The 17,482-nt window shown below is 42.1% G+C and overlaps 1 long non-coding RNA gene across 1 annotated transcript in view; it reads right to left on the reverse strand.

Moving 5' to 3' along the window:
* Positions 1–1,571: 1,571 nt before the first annotated feature.
* The window catches only part of LOC121957084, a 63,060-nt gene continuing 47,149 nt past the window's right edge, over positions 1,572–17,482 (reverse strand). Inside the window, exons 3-4 of the long non-coding RNA XR_006106734.1 lie at positions 5,724–5,786; positions 1,572–3,410 (exon numbers count right to left, since the gene is read on the reverse strand). This is a non-coding gene — a long non-coding RNA (uncharacterized LOC121957084). The remainder of the gene's footprint in view (positions 3,411–5,723; positions 5,787–17,482) is intronic.

A 17,482-nucleotide genomic window follows, 5' to 3' on the forward strand; every position in this document is an offset into this window, starting at 1 on the left:
CGCCATTATATCCACGATAGTGTTCCACATCCCTCCCCTCCTTTCCGTCTCCTTCTATCATTTCCCAAGATTGTTTACCGCAAACACAAGAGCAACGCCGCCTGAGCTCATTATGGACAGCCAAGCTGCAATATACTGCCAAGTCCTGCCCCACAGCCTGGGCCTAACACTGTCGTCTTGGCAACCCAGCATCCAAGAACATGGAGGGGAGGGTTGGTTGGGTGCTGGTTGTGATGCGTTGGGGTAAGGGGTGGGGGGTTGCATGATGTCATCCTGTGGCATGGAGGGGGCCAATCAAACCCTGAGAAAATTATGTCACCTTTTGTTGAGCCGGTCCATTCAGGGCTATAGAAGTGCAGTGAATTGAGAGTTGCAGAGAGGTCATTTTTCCCCTGAGCTGTGTATGTGTGTGAGAAAAAGCGGGGGAGCAAAAAAAAAAGGGGAGGGGGAGGCAGGCAAAGTAGGGAAGTCCATTGTGGACATGCTAATGTTGTTGACCATAAGCAGGGCCATAAAGATGTCATGAAGCTCAACTTCCAAAACATCAGCGCCGGGGCCTTCACACTCCTTTTTTCTGCTGCAGATGGAGATGACCTCGTCCCCCCACACAAATTCGATTCTTAATATGATCCCTAAGATGCTTTGAACAACTTGTCAGAACATTGTCAATCGCCAAAATAAAAGCCTGAGCACACTGCAACGGAGCCTAACCCACTCTGCTTTGTTTTATCTGAGAGAGAAAGCCAACAATAAGCAACCCCGTGAGGAATAATTACCCCCTTTAGCAAATCCACCTCCCCGCACTCCCTGCACCCATGTCCCATCCCCCGCAGAACCCATAGCTCCCCCCTTTCCACAGCCAAACATTATTGAATCACAGCTGAAATTGACAGTGAAAGACAGTTGAATGGGAAGTCACTGCTGAATTGTTGAACTCACTTAAATCAATTGAAAACAATAAATGCATTTGTTGTGCAGGAATATCTTTCTGCAGAGGCTGTGGGGATTTTTATGCACAGAACGGTCAAAACTCCCTGCAGTTTGACTCACGTTGACCTACACTGTGGCATTAAGCACTTCTCTGTCAACAACATACACAGAAGGTTTACAGAAACTAAACTCAGCAGGCAAACACATTTTCCATGATGTCATCTTTGTCAGGAAACCTCCTACTTCTAAAAAAGACCTTGTGATAAAAGTAAATGATCTTTTTTTTTTAATACCACTTTAAATTGAGCTGTTATTCCCACAGGCATTAGTGAAGTAAAACCCTGTGATTTCCAATAACAATTCAGTGGATCAACATTTAAATGTCACATTTTTCCATTTTCACTTTTAGCTTCATTTTCACTTTGCTTCTCATTGCCTAAGCAGGAGAGAAAAAATACAACTCCTGATAGTCCTCTGAGAAGCAGATTGGCACAAACTGGCTCAACTAGCACTGAGGCCAGCATGACTAATAACTACAGAACAAACATAACAAACACCGTGAAAGCATCTTATCACTTATTAATCGCGGAGATTCTGCAGCTGCAACGACAAAACAGACAGACAGCAGCTTGGATACACTTTTTATTTCTCTTAATAGGGTTTCACAGACACAACAAAAGTTTTGCAGCTATAAATCATCATGAGAATAAACAGCTTGACAGGATTATTAACCAATAACAGCAAAGACTGCCAATGTCTTACAATGAAATGCGTTGTCAATAGACAGGGTTTTGGTTTGCATTCATGAGCACCTTGATTACAATGGCTTCTTTGTGATCTCAATTCGAAGACGTCAAGTCAGAAAGTCACATTTCCGGTACCGTTCCTGAAAAATTCTAATCATGTGTATTAAGGAGAAAAAGAAAATTACTGCACACTGTCCTTTTACTTGCATAAACTTTATTATTGAGTAAACAAATTTTTGGTTTTGGTTAAAGTTGAATATTAAATCTCTTTTTTTCATCTATTGAACAATTTCCTCCTACACACCTGTCCAGTTTTTGAAGTGTGCATGAGCCTCCACATTCAAGATCACACACAGTATGTTTGGCTGTCACACATTAATACAGTGATTGTAAAGTGTTTTTTTTTTAATCACGGTAATTGTGTGCTGCTATTTTGTCCCTTTGACGCACCCTGGTCAAGCCGCTGCAGCTGCTTCCAGTTTCTTGCAGCCACAGTGATGGAAAATAACAAGACTACTGCGCTTTTGAATGGCTCAGTTCACTTTAAAAAACTCCCAGAGGGCTCCGCTGACCATTAAAAAGTTATATGTATCTTGTGTGAAACTAAATTAAAATATCACAAAAGTACTACAAGTTTTAGCTCCCACATGTGACCTGAGCAAACTCAGCTAATCAGACTGATGTCAGCGCAGCGGGCCACCACATCGGCAAAGCCAGCAAAGCACTATTTTGGAGTGTGCAGCAGACCTGTGGATGAAACTAAATCGAAAGAAAATAATTGCAGTGCTTGCTAAATTGGTGGAAACTGACTGCAGACCAGTCAACATCGGGGAAGACTCAAGTCTAAAGGATGTCCTCAGTTTGATAAACACTGTGTTTCATAGAATAAGCATTTTGAAGTTGTCTCATACCTCCAATTCATGGTTTCAAGACCACACAGTTGTAGCACTGCAGCATTGATTTGTAATAAATAAATCTAAAAGTCAAGATCATATTTCTTTGTATTCATTTGATTTCCAATCAAAACACTCTGGTAAGAACTGCTTCCCTTTGCTAATATAATTTTCAAAATAATGGAATTTTAAACATGCAATTAAAAATGCGATCCATCGTGATTAACTATTGAAATCCAACAGTTATTGCGATTTAAGTAGCATTAACTAATTTCACATAATAGGAGCGTGTCTTTAAACTGTGGATATGACTGCACTAGTGTAAGTGCTGCCTTCAGTCTGTAAAAATAGACCTAAAAATGAAAATAACATCTGATTATTTTCCATTCACAGTTCCAGCGCTTGTTGATACTGTATCCAGAATAACACAGTACATGTCACAACTGCTGTGTATGAGCAACAGCGTGAATAAACACTGAATATGAAAAGCAGATGTATATATGGGAAAATATTAATCCAGGTTCAATTTAGAAAAAGTCAAACAATGTGTAGATCCATTGTGGCAACTACGCTAAACGTGCATTCATCAAGTTCACTTTCCTATCGAGTGCCTCACCAGACAGGGTTGACTGATCTGTTCCATAATGTCTGAGCAGCAGAATACACTCCGCTGTCCCGCTGAGTTTATGTCATAGCTTCTCCAAAGTCCAAGCTGCTGGCGCTGGATCCCAGAGAGTGAGATTGTCAGAAATGGAGCTCACACTGTTCGCAGCCATGCCAGGAGCAAACATCTGCTGCAGGGGATGCTGGTCCACAGTCCAAACCAGGATTTAGTCTGATCCTAGAAACATAATACAGAAACTAATGATTGACTGAGGCCAAACACTTGAAGCTTTGACACATGTTTCTCATACCCACACTAAAGAAAATTAGACTGCGATATTTTCTGGCCTCTTATTAAGAGAATGTTAAAACTAACCGTTCGGCAAAGTTACTTGAAGCAACCAGAGATTCATAAAACACCCTGAATTAATCAACACTAACACAACAATCCGCTGATGCCTTGAGCAGATTTGGCTGCTTTTAGAAACTTTCCACACAAAGAAAGAACGTTTAAGATGAACCACTCAGAGACACATCTACGGCTGGAATTATCACGTTATGAATGGCAGCAAAATCTAGAGTGTTTTACCTCCAGCAGTGTTGAAACATATCACACAGTTTTCTCACGATGCAGCTGGAACTGGCTACTTTTCAGTCCAATATTAGAATGAATGTGTCAAAGTATCGCTTTAGGCCCACAGAAAGTCCTTGTTTGAAAGATGACTCATTTCAATGATTATAGAGAAAAAATACAACTTTTATTATGCATAATACAGTGTTTACTACAAAATTAGAATCTATGTATGTCGATTATTGATGACATGGGGGTGGGGGTAGGGGAGTTCAAGCCAGCCAGCCAGCCAAGAAATCAAGCCAGGTTTCAAATGGTTAAGTTTCACAACACTGCGGCTGACGTTCTGCTGCTCCCCCTGCACCCAGAGAATGCTCTGTGCTGCGAGAGTATGTTGCATAATACCAGAATGGTATACACTACATACTCCAATGTCACTCTTAACAGTCTAGCTCCAAAAATTGAAAATCAGAATGTGGCGGCAGTTGTTTTAATCATTGCAGGTTGCCACAAATGTGTGTGAAACCCTGATATAAGTGTGAAAACAATTAAAGAAAAAAATGAGACAATTGTTGCAAAAACAATTGGATGTCGTTGTATTATGAGAACAACATCTGCTTTTTTTTCACAACGTAGAAACACCCCAAGGTGAGGTAATGCAGGTAGGTGGCCTCTTGAGAGCCTGTGCTCTGCTTTACCTGTGCTTATGCTTTTAACCTCCCACAAAACATTACGTCGTCTGCACCCACGCACCACCCGCTCAGCCAAAATGGCAGGACTAGCCTGTTCCACCCACTCTTCGCCCAGGGAAGGAACATGTCAGAGGATAAGTAGTCATCAATCAGTGTTTCTCATCTTCTTTCTGCCTGTCTGCACCTCTGAGCTGCTTTACCTGTGAGGAGTCACGTTCCACCAGCGTACAGGATGTGGCCTCACTCGCGCACTCTTTCTTCATCTCCCTCCTCCCTCACTTCTCTCTCCTTCCCCTGGGCCCCACACATCCTCATCTCTCTCCATCCTGCCTCCCCTGACCTAAGCCACAACCACTCTATTCCTTTTTGTTAACGCTCTCTGTTATTATCTACCCTCATTTTTTGGTTGTGTGCTTTTTCAGCTCCACCGCTCAACAATCATCCTTTCACCTGATTTTCTCTATCGCTCCTTCTGCCCTTGATTCTGGTTGTTCCCTTCCCACGTTTCTCTCCTATGCCTCACCTTGGAGCAGAGCCAGTAGAGCAGCATCAGCACACAGAACCAGGTCCCAACCTGCCTCTGAGTCTCAGCCTGCCCGTGTACGCCTGACTGTGCCTGGGGCTGCGACTGAGGCCGGCCCCTATCGCCCTCCCTCATCAGCACATCTACTGTACCTGTCTGCTGGCACCCTGCCATCCACACACACACAGTTCCCCTTCATTTACCCAGAGAACCTGGTAGAAGGAGAAAAAGATAATGCAGGTCTAAAATCTTTAGAAAAAGACTACTCATGTTGGGGTCAAGCATGTTTGACCTCCATTGAGAACACCCACGGATACCCTGAGAGACGCACGTATACAGTGCCACTCATTCATTCTGCTGGCTGCCCCGCACAAGCCCATCAACAGGTTTCTTTGAAGGCCACCGACTCTGTGGTGGGCCATCAAAGCATATCTTCATTCAGTCCCACTGAAAGGATCTGAGGCTCCTGAGAGACGCCGTGTTTGAAGTGATATCTCTGTGCCACTGCATTCTTTACCGTGCTGTCATGACTTCAGTTACACAATAAAAAAAAAAAAAAAGCAAGAACACGGGCATAAAGCCAGTGCCACCACCCTGATCATGTCTCACATACATGTGAACTACTGCTACCTCAGTTTGATCAGAGGATGTACCAAACTCTGGTTGTTTATAGCAACTGTCACTTCAAAATAAAGCTGCGCCGTGTGTGATCACATATTCCACTGAATGAAGATCAAACAAAACAAAAGACAGTGTCATCCCTACCTGTTGAATCTCTTGTGATCGCGTTTCAATGACTCAGCCTCTTCTGGGTTTCTCACCTGAGATCTGAAAAAGATAAAGGATGGGGGAATAAAATGATTCAGAGAGGAGCTCACTCGAAAGTTGACATAAAAGTCGACAAAAAAACAGGAATCTGGTATAACTTAGTTCAGCTCTGCCCAAACTTGCATTAACACTCTGACAAATATTCATTTTCCTACTTTAAAGTAAGAGAGCAATCAGTTCCTTCCTCTGTTTGCATAGTTAAGATGAGGACAGAGTGCAGTGGTTTCCAAACTTTGAGTCTCAAAATAAGTTTGAGGAATCATGGGATGATTAACAAAAAGGGAAAATAAAGAAAAAAAAACACAAAAAAAAAAACATGGACTTCACAAAATTGCATAGATTTCACTCCGATCGTACTGGATAATTTCACCTCTCAATGCCTATAAACATCAGTCAAATAAAACAGGGCAAAAATCATACACATGCAATGCAAATGCAACCAGTGAGAATGGGCAACATATACAAAGTGCTTCAGGTTAACAGGATATAAGTCAAGAGAGCTGGGAACCACTTGTATAGAGTAACAGCTGCTGGGAGCACATGTAGATATACCATACGTCTTAAAGGTACAACATGTACGATATGGCTACAATTTTAATTTAAAACTAAAATGAAGTAATGAACTAACATTATCAATAGTGAAGAAGTGACAGTATTGGCAAAATTTTTGTATGTGTTGTATGTTGCAGACATATCTACTATAATAAGCATGCTAACCAACTAACCCCCACCTGTGCAGTCTTGCAGTACCATCTGTACCTCAGGAAGTGATAAGGAGTGACTCTACTGTCCAGTCAGCAGTGCAACATAAGAGGAGGAACAAGTGATGCTACAACCTCCAGTTAGTGGCACAGTAAACATTTTGCTGCATGTTCTTTTGTGGAGGTGTTTTAATGACACTTATTTACCCCCTGATACTATATTGCAAGGACACGTCACTTCATCCTGGGTTTTGCACCGCCCAAGATGATTGTTATTGGTTTAAAGAAGTTCAAACGTGCCGGAGCATTTTTTAATGCTTCCAGACCTTTCTCTGACTAACCAAAGCAGACAAACAGACAAAAAATGTTGCTCCACTATCAAAATCTAAGAAAACCCTCCTTATTCAGGCTAAAGTTATCACTCCAATACCCTGACGACCTTCTTGTTGCGTTATTTTTTAGTCTCCTGGCCAACCAAACCTGGTTTTGCAATGACCACATGACTCAAGACCTTCTCCAGTATCTTCAAAGAACATTTAAAAAGCCAAAACTGGAGTAGCGACAGATCAACCCACTCTGTTTTATGTAAATCTGAGGTTTCAGGGGAGCTCTGCAGTTGCTGGCAGGTTAGGAGAAGGGAGGCAGTCAAAGTGGCTTTTCCATTGTACCATTTTAAATTGCGCAGTGCGCTGGTTTTATTTTATAAGGTTAACAGGTTCAGGTAGATATTGGATCAAGAAAGTTTTCTTAATCACAGGTTTCTTCATGCAGGCGTGTTTAAGACTGAAGCTGTGCTCTCTGGACCAATGACAGCTCCAGTCCCTCTTCATCCATTCACGGACAAAGGTGCTCTCTGCTTCTGAGTTTCACTGTCCCAGACCTGTTACCTTGGCAACAAATGCACTGTTTCCGAGTGACACAAAGACTGAACTAAAGAACCTCCTTTCAGGTTGAAGGCTCCAAGTGTTGAGGGGAAAACAGCAGTAACAGGACGGCGGGGAGAGAAACTGAATACCGGCAAATTGCTTCCCAGAGTTTCTGGAGGACATGGTAAAATGATTCTTTCTTTCCTCTCCCTTTTAAAATACCTTTCCCTGGCACCACGCACCATAGGTAGTTGTGTGCTGGTCCCATTTCTTTTATATCCCTTCTTATATTTCCGTTTTTTTTTCTAGCGATCGTACTGAGCTAAGTGAGTTATCATGTACACCAGCAGGCCGGAGCAGCATGTGGCTAGGCTAAGCCTCCAGATGAGGTAATGTTTAGAGTGTTGGCGAGCCAGGAGAAGGGTTGGTCAGGTCTTGATTAGCTCAGGGGTAGGGGCTCTCTCTTATATTGGACACCCCTTTGTGTGGTGAGATTACAACCTTATGAAAAAGTGCCCCTGCTGACACGCCTGATGGGATCAGAGCTTCCTGCCCGCTGCATCGTCCTGCTTATGAGCTCTCTGCACACACAGGAGAGAAAACACACTATCAAACACCAAGTACACACACTTGAACCTCTAAGAAAAGACAGGCATGAACACCAGGAGATCACATACACAACTCACAAGTTCTGTGCAGGCTTCCGTGTAAATAAGCGGGCACACGGACACACCAACAAGCACGCACATGGCTGCAAACGTCACCTCCTAGGGCCCCCCCTCTCTTCCACTTGTGTATGTGATGACCACAACTGATGACCCCCAGATGGAAAACAACCTGCATTTATTAACGAGGCCAGATGACACACAAACACACGCTCACTTGCTTTTACTGTGGTCGTCTCCTCCGGCCACTCTCCAATGAAAATCACATGATGGACCGCATCCAGCAGAGAATCTCCACCCCGAAAAAACATCAACAAACAATGTTAAAAAACAGAGAGGATTCAGAGGCAAAGCTTTCAGGGGATTTGATCCCAGCAGTCCTCTAAAGAGGGCTGAGGCTATAGGATGATTTCAATTATTTGATATAATTTCTGATGGTCCATTAGTTCAAAATAAAGCTCTGATTATAAGTGATGTGTAAACAGAAAGTTGCAAACAAAACCTGCATCAGCGTCTAAAGCAGAGCTGTACTTTTTTCCAGATGTGTAATCGACTGTTAATTAGCAGTGGCCTTACTTTCATGTAACCTTTTCCCAAATAAATCTTATTTAAAACCAAGAACAACGGAATAAATGCAGCATTCTGGTTTGTTCAACCACACAGCAAACTTCAACACCTTTCTCATTCTACTGTTTAGGAGCCTGCACTAACAAAAGCTCATATTTCTGCAGTGCACTTTTCAAAAGGAAAAAAATAAAATACTTGTAGGTGTATACACACAAGCTTGCATGCATCCCCACACACACACCAGTTAGGGACACTGGCACAACCTTGCGCCAGTGGTCCTTTAAACCAGTCATGTGAAACGACCCGTTCATTTCTGCAAATCAGATTACATCTCCGAGCTGAGGTCTGCAAGTCCACACACACACACACACACACACACACACACACACACACACACACACACACACACACACAGTTAAAGCTCGGGGCTCAGGTCCATGCAACACACACAGACACACACACACACATGCCCTAATCAGATTTTGTCCCACAAACCCTCTCGTCTTTATGAATGTACGCTTACTGCAAGTATCAACCAGGCCCGCAAATACAGGCTCAAAATGCACACTTCAATTTACAGGATACTGTAAATATACTGTATAGCATGTATGGACGATAGTGAGTGTAACTAAGGCCACCGTTTCCCTTTAATAAGAACAAAACAAAACAATTTCTTTGTCAAGGAAAATCATAGAGGGCTGTGATAAGCCTCCTTTCAGCAGCGCTTGACTGCTGTTTGGCAGCTCTACTGTGGAATGAGCACATGTGGAAACATGTTTATCGTGTGTTTGGCAGGAATGCAACTGATAGATGATTCGCAAATGATTCAAGTCCTATTCAGGTTACCAAGCACTGATGTGTTAAAACAGGAAAAATCACACTGGTTTGTTCTGCTTAAATTAATGTCAAATTTCCCCGGGTCGATGATTTTACTGTATGATTTGTAATTATTCCATTTACTGATTGAGTTAGCAGATAAATAAGCTCAGGGATAGTTGAATAAGCACAGTAAGAGTGATAAAAAATGATGAGCATGCAAATATTTTCATGCTTATTTGCTTCTATGGTGCTGAACACGTTTGACGTCTCGGCGAAGCTTAGCTTCAGCGATCAGATGTGCAGTTATCCAAGTTTTTCTGAATCTTTAAGTCACAATGTAAAAGAAGCTGGTCCGCTGGCTGCTGGTGGAATAGTGGGCTTAATTAAACCCAGACAGTTGGAGGAAGTACAAGTCTCTGTCCCTACAGGATCTACATTAAGTCTCCACTCTGCTAATCAGAAAGCCCTTCAACTACATCAGCATGTCCCCCTGGCCCAACCGACAACCAAATCTCATTTGTCTTTGTAACTTTTTAAGGAAACTTGAATTACTTCTCCATTGAGTCTGGAAAATCAATCACGGCTGTCCCGGCGTTCATCATAAAGAACGAAATCCTAAACAGATCAGCCGTGGAGCTCAGTGTCTGTGCTCCTTTTTGCCCTTGGTGACATGGAGGTCAGATGGCGGGAAGTTGTGGGTGGCAGGAAGCTGAGACACTTGTGCCTACAATGGGGTGTCAGAACTCTGTCAGTCAGCCTAACTCAAGTTCAACTCAAGCGGGTTGATTCTTTCTTCACAGTGACATCTGAGAAGACCAGCGACGGAGGCCAGCAGTGAGGGGAACGCAGGAGCAGAGGGACCGCACCCTGGGTTAGATTGCACTGGGCGCTCAGATAAGACGACAGGAAAGGGCAGATTGGGGCAGGGCAACAGGAGGAGCTGGCTGGGGCTACTGTTACCCCAGGAAGAGCTCACTCATCCCTCAGATCACCTGCCACACCTGTGGAGGCCAGGACCTGATTCAGTGCTACCTGGTTCACGCAGTGCTACCAGCCATGAGTTGGTCGACAGAGCCTCAGATTGGACTCTCAATGCAAACTGATGTATGGTTACTTCCACAGCAACTGTGTACAATTAATTATTGTACAAGTGGTTTTACGTGTTTTGGCCAAAGAAATACAAATACGTGTCTATTTAAAACTGCTGGCAGACATTTTCCAAAGCACAAGTCTTTAGACACTCCAGGCAGCCATTGGTTTTCCATTAATTTCAGTGCAGAAAAAAATAACTTGCAGAGTGACTTGAAATATGCTTGACAGAGTAATTCATCAAAGTAATCATTTCAACATTTTTTGACACAGTTGCATTGTTATGTGCAACGTTCTTTTTGGTGCCTTCGAGGTCCCACCCTGGAAACTGAGGTTTGAAAAGCAGTTTCAGAGCAACGTTTCAATGCTAAAAAATACCAGATGTGTATTATCATTTTTTTGCACATCCTTGTTTGAATGTCGTGGGTCAGATTTTGTGACAGCATAGCAATGAAAATCAACACCAATCTTGAAACCCATCAGCTATTGTTTGACAACAATGAAGCCTCTGGGGGCCAATATTTTAGCCCTAAAACCCACCAGACATCCTCTTCTTTGCATCCATCCATTGGCTAATCTCTTTTTTAACAGCTATCTGTATCTGAATGCAGATACATTTTGAAAAGCTGTTGAGTTTAGAGATTGTCTTTTGGCCAATGCATTTAGCCTTGCCACACGGACTGTTAACCTGCCATTCAAACGTGATTGGTCAATACTACACAGCCTACAAATGGACTACAAATGCAAACCAGAACACTTCAAATACCAAAATGTTGAAACATTGCCTGCAAAATCTGCATTCATTGTTAGATATCTATTTAAAGAGATAAATGCAAGACTGGCAGCCGCTACACGAATGGAATTAGCAACCGTCACATAACCCATTGGTTTGCGAACTGCCGTTCTGAAGCCTCATGTACGTCATTCCAGTTGTCATCATCTTATATATATTTTTTTGGCACCAGAAGTGACCATATTTGCATGAGAGGAGCTGCTGTGGAGAAGTGAGGCCCTTAAATGTGTGTAACTTCGGGCCTTGATAAAATGTAAACAGGTGAGTTATTAAAAGAAATCACCTCCCGTAGAGTTGTCACAAACGGTGACAGTTACATTTTTTGAACCAGGCTGTAAACAATTATGTTTCCGCTTGGAAAGTTGGTCATTTAACATATGGGTCTATGGGAAATTCCTCTGTTTTGGAGCCAGCCTCAAGTGACTATTCTATGACTTGAAGTTTTTTGCACTTCTGCATTGGCATCATCTTTCAGCCTAACCGTGCGTACCCACCAAACGCGATAAAAATTATTTCATCGCGCCTCAAATGAAATCGCGTCGCGCCGGACGCTCCAGTTTTGACGCTCGTACAAAAACCCCAAAATGGGACTCGACGCGCGACGAAATCGCGCCGCGCGTTGAAATCGCGCCGCGCGTTGAGCCCGCCCAAACAACAACATTTCTTCCGCCATTTCATTCTCTCGTTGACGATCGCTGCACCGCACCTGCTCTGGAGAAGTTCCCAGCGTCGTCTGCGGGCTAGGCGCCGACGTCGGTTCTGGGTGCATGCTACCCTACGGAGGTGGCGTGAGCTCGGCGAGTTCCACCGTCTCCTGCAACAAGGGACAGGAACTGTCGTACAGCTCTGGGTGAGCGGTGACGGCGACGATAAGCTGCTCCTCCATTGTTTCTGGCGGTTTGATTAGATTTTGCGAGGGAACACCAGGACGTCCATACGTCAGCACGTCGATGACGATCTCAACGCTGATAGGTTGTCGCGGCGCGTCTTCACGCGACGACGCCGCAAAAGTTCAATTATTTCAACTCGAGCGTTGGACGCGAGGCGTTGGACGCGACGCGAATTTCGCGTCCAACGCGTCCAACGCGCCGCGAATTTCGCGTCCAACGCATCCAACGCGCCGCGCAATCGCGTCCATCGCGTCGCCCGGCAAAATGAGGCGTCAAATCGCGTCTTTGCATTGACTTTGTATGTAATCTTGAGGCGCGATCATTTTTAATCGCGTTTGGTGGGTACGCACCGTAAGAGGTTGCCGCTTGGTCTGTATACTGTGCTGCTGCAAAACCATGAGACATGGGACAGGCAGGTTTCAAGTCTCTGCAGGTCAATATTTTATACCTAAAAAAGTGAAAGCAGTAGCATTTCCTGGTTACAGGATTTACAGTTGTTCTCTGTTTTAAATCATTGCAAATTAAATACCTTATGGTCTGTTAGTTAAGAGGAGCAATGTGGGCTCAATCATTGCTCTGGCAATGATTGAATTTGATTTTTGTAAGCTATACAATTGATCAATGCATTGATTAAAAAAGAAAAAGCCGGCCTAGAAAGTAACAAGGATATGGAAATGGTGTGATGTCACTCGAAAGACATATGGTCAGTCCTACAGAACACATTCCTGAAAACACACACACACCGGTAAAATAAACCACAGTGTAGCATCTTCATCTGGACTGCATTTCCTGTCCTCCGGGTTGGCATATGTCTGCTAGTTGCTGTTTTACACCACCTCTCTGTTGCAGTTCCCTGCCTGCACAGAAACAACTGTCTAACCACTGGAAACACAGCACAACTTCACGGACGAGCACTACAACTTTAGGCTTCTGTTCTGGGATTTGAAAATGTAAAGTGATGAGATGCACTCTCCACATATGGAAAAATCCTACACGGCGGATTATGTCGGTTTAGGGTATAATTTTGACAAGCACAGTTCCTAGTTTTGCTTAATTCTCTCACCAAGAAGCAGAGAGGTGCAATCATCAGTTGCATACTCTGCATTTGGAATAGAAATTTAACAGGGTAATAAAGTTGCATCAAGCAGTTCTTTATTAAGACAAATTAGACAGCTTCTCTCTTTTTGACCATACTGTGGGAGAAAAAAAAAAAAAAATTCTCTGTCAAATTTTACAAGGTGAGACTTGGGCAGACAGTTCTGTTCAAACAAAAATGTCACCAAATGATCTTCTATCACCTTTTTAACCCAGTCAAGGTAGTAACCAGAAGTGGTCACAGGAGCTGTGAAATGTTAGTCTTGGAGTGAAAGTAAACAGCCTCTCCCATGGTGGGCCTGTACCCTACACAGAGTAAGCACATGTTTCCCATTGTGGTTAAAAGGGAAGGGGATTAAAGTGTAGTGCAGCCGGAGCCACAGTCATACACCCCGTAGTGGGATCGCAGTACTCTCAGGTCTTTCAGTACTGCTGATGCAGCCCAGTTGGAAGTGGCTGGTGTGCAGGGAGAAGCCACGGCCAGATCTATCGGATAGACAAGTCAGGGTCCTCTAGAGCCCGAATATGAGGCCTTTCTTTGGGCGCTGAGGAGGCAGGCATGTTACCATGTTGACAGAACTGCCTGACTGAGGCTGGCAGACACTCACACAAACACAAGCTAGGTAGGGATTATGAAGAGGTGTTGAAACTGAGCGGATTTTGCTTTTCGGACGCCCAAAAACTGTCCCTGTGAAAAAGAGATCACCTTCAAAACTCATACAAAAGACACACTGTAAAATCTGACAAGTTGATCTTAATAAAAAATAATCTTAGAAAACTATTGCCTTGAAAAAGTTATTCATAAAAAGTTAAAACTTAATTTTATATTTATATTATATTTAATTGTTGAGTTTACTTAAAATTTAGCTGTATTTGCTTATTTTTGCAACATAAATACAGCAATTGCAATTACCTTGTTGTGTCAAAAGTGTCAAAAAATTCAATGAGCCAAATTAGTCTAACTAAAATTATAAAGTTAGGAGATCTGAAAGTTTTGTTTTGTTAACATGTTTAAGAAATTGCAAATATGATTGACTCGTTTGTAACCAGCAAGAAGTGTCGCTGAGGTTTCTAACACTTAGAAAGACTTATTTTATTAAATATAAAAAAAAATAGTGTATATAGCTAAATTTTAAGTATACCTAACAATAAGATATAAAGTACCCACAAATTATAACTTATTGATTTATTAATTATATTTACTTACATTTCTCAAGGTAATCTGTTCCTAGATGTTTCTAAGTGAAATAAACTTGTTGGATTTTACAGTGCAGATACCCAGGAAGAGAAAAAAAGAGATTTAGACTGAAAACAAATGCAGAAAAAAAACTGGTTCATTGGTTTTGGCTGCCAAATATGAGGTTTTCACCCCAGGGCCTCAGGGTCAAATAGGCCACATTCAGGTACCACAGGGGACAGTTAAAGCAGGAGACTGTGACTGTGCAGCCAATTAAAGGACACTTTAAAAAGGCAAATAGTGCAAGGGACATTGAGGAAGATATGCATAGTGAAGCATAACTGCACTTACCAAAAACTGCCAATTAACCAACACCCCATGAAGCTCAGCTGTGACCGCTTCAGCTGGACAACTTCCATGTGCAGCGAGTAAAAACACTTTGTGTGTAGGGTGAAGAAAGGATACAGAGGGAGGGTCAGACACTGTTTGAGGGTATACTGAGCTTGATTCATTCAAGTTGGTTCTTAAAAATCAGACCTAAGTTATAAAAATTAGTACTTGAGAATTGACGGTTCCAAAAAATTAGTTGCCTAAAGACTTACTTTGAGAATTTAAATCCAAAAAATTAGTGGCCATTGCAGACATTGTGACAAAAAGAGCAATCAAAGGAATTGGACGCAAGGTTTCTGCACATAAATTTCTTTATCAAATGGAGGTTAATTTAAAAAAAAAATGCATAGGAATATGCAGATTTGGTGTACAAAGGCCTTAAGTTTTAAGTTTTTTTCTGACAAAAATTAAACAAAAAATAAATAATAAGAAGAATATCCTGTTACTGAGCCTATGGAAATGACTTGTACTTATCTACATTAAATCACTATAGGTTGTAATTAGTGTTGCGAATAACAAGAATTTTCCTTAATCAATTATTGGTAAAAATAACAATTGATAAATCAATTAATCATTGCTTGAAAAAAAAACTAAATATAAACTTTGGTCATTTCAAACAATGCAAAATGCATTTTTTTCCTCAATCAAAGCTCACTGCAACATAGTGCAGATACTTTGACAGTAATGCAGAGCCCATCAATTGATGGATTCAATTTCACACATTCCATTAAATTCTTAGCTGATTAACTGATCATCGATAATAGTAATATATAATTGTTATCATCCCTTGTTGGCATTGAAAATGCTCAAAAGCTGTGCCATTCCATTTTATCTTGACCACTGCTATGGAGACTTGTTACTTGACTTGATTGTGCCGTAAATTATTTGAAACTTGAGTCCAAAAAAAATTTAAAAAACCCACGTTAAGAACTCTTTTCCCCAACAATTAAGATGCGACTCTCACCCCAACAAGTTAAAGTCAAGTATTGTAAAAATTGATAAAACGTCATTCTTCACCTCTTGGCCTCAAAGCCCACACACATAAACTTCGATAATGAAATGTCTATGTCATGAATAAGTCTGTCAGTCTTGGCGTATCTTCTTCTGTGTATGTTTGTGGGAGGAACTAGGGAGCGGGGATTTTGTGCAGTCGCCTAAGTGTTTGTGCAGATTTGCAAGACTTTCTCACCCACAAAAACATTGTGGGTGAGAGAGTACGGCATGTTAATGTGCATGTGCGTGGTCGTGTTTTGAAACTGGAAACAGATTTATGTCGTGTTAGGGATCAGCTCTTTAAAGGTCACACTGAACAAGTTAGGTCTGCTCGGTAAAGCTTGTTCCCTCCCTGATCCAGGTGACTCTCCGCCAATACTTTCACAACACACGGGACAGACACGTAAGCACCACTCTGACCACTTTCTCCTCCTTTATGACATCAGTAATTTCCGATTTCCAATGACGCCACTCTGACATTCAGCATCTTTGATTAATTGGTTCCTATAGGGCTCTTTGTGTGTTTCCGTTTGAAAATAAATGTCAGAAAACACTTTCTAGAGCCCTGAATTGGTCGATCCAAACACGCACTCCAGCCGCAAGCACGGCCACAGAGCAAGATGCCCTGGCACGGGATGAAAAAAATCAGCCACAAAAACAGTTTTGAATTTTCCTATTGACACTGATCATAACGTGACACGGGTCAGAGTTACAGGGGATATCTGTCAAACTCTCTTGATTACAAACATCCTTCTGCGACACATGCGATATGGCACACACACTCAAACACACATTCATGGATCATTGCATGCACATGTGTGTGCATATTGTCAATGCACACATGAACAAAACATGTAAAACTCCTTATGTAAATGCCAGGGAGTGCAACGGTGGAAAAAGGTGGGATGAGGAACACATCAAGGCTAATCCATCCAGGGATTAAGAGCGGGCAAATATCACCAATAATAAACAAATGACTAACATTCCCGGTCTGTGTGGTTACAAGCCCCGGGGCTCCAGCTAGATCCCAGCAGGGTCTGGATCCAATCCCTGCTGTTTATCAGTGCAAATAGAAGCGGCCACTTGCGAAACCTCCATGACAAACACTTGGGGGACAAACCCAGAACGGCGAACAGAAGAGTCCAAATGATCACTCCTCAGGCTTTCATTTACAGTTCAGACCTCAAAGTCCTTAGCTTGACATTTAGACCAAAACATTTTTCATCTTGACACTATGTAGTCGGGTGACTATCTGATTTTGCCATAACCACTCTTCAGTGACTGACATAAACGCCGCTGCTTTTAATGAAATTTTGAGTCAGCACTGACGCTGAGTCAGCCAACATACAGTTAAGCTCGTATAAAGCCATTATGTCAGATATGCTGTAGATCACGCTTTGTCTATGCAGAGCAAATGTGCTGGTTGAATAATTGTGGTGTTTTGGGAAAATAATAGTAGACATCTCATTCTTTAAAAAATAAATGTTTACTTAGTATTATATATATATGATTACATGCACATGAATATAATACAAACAATAATTTAGAACAGTGATGAAACAATTGCTGAAACTATTGTTCGACTGGATTAATTGGCTAAGATTAAAACAATTGCTGCTTGTCTGTATTTTTTTGGGCTGTACCCGACTCA

Source organism: Plectropomus leopardus, chromosome 17 (genome assembly GCF_008729295.1).
Source record: "Plectropomus leopardus isolate mb chromosome 17, YSFRI_Pleo_2.0, whole genome shotgun sequence".
NCBI classification, from domain to species: domain Eukaryota; kingdom Metazoa; phylum Chordata; class Actinopteri; order Perciformes; family Serranidae; genus Plectropomus; species Plectropomus leopardus.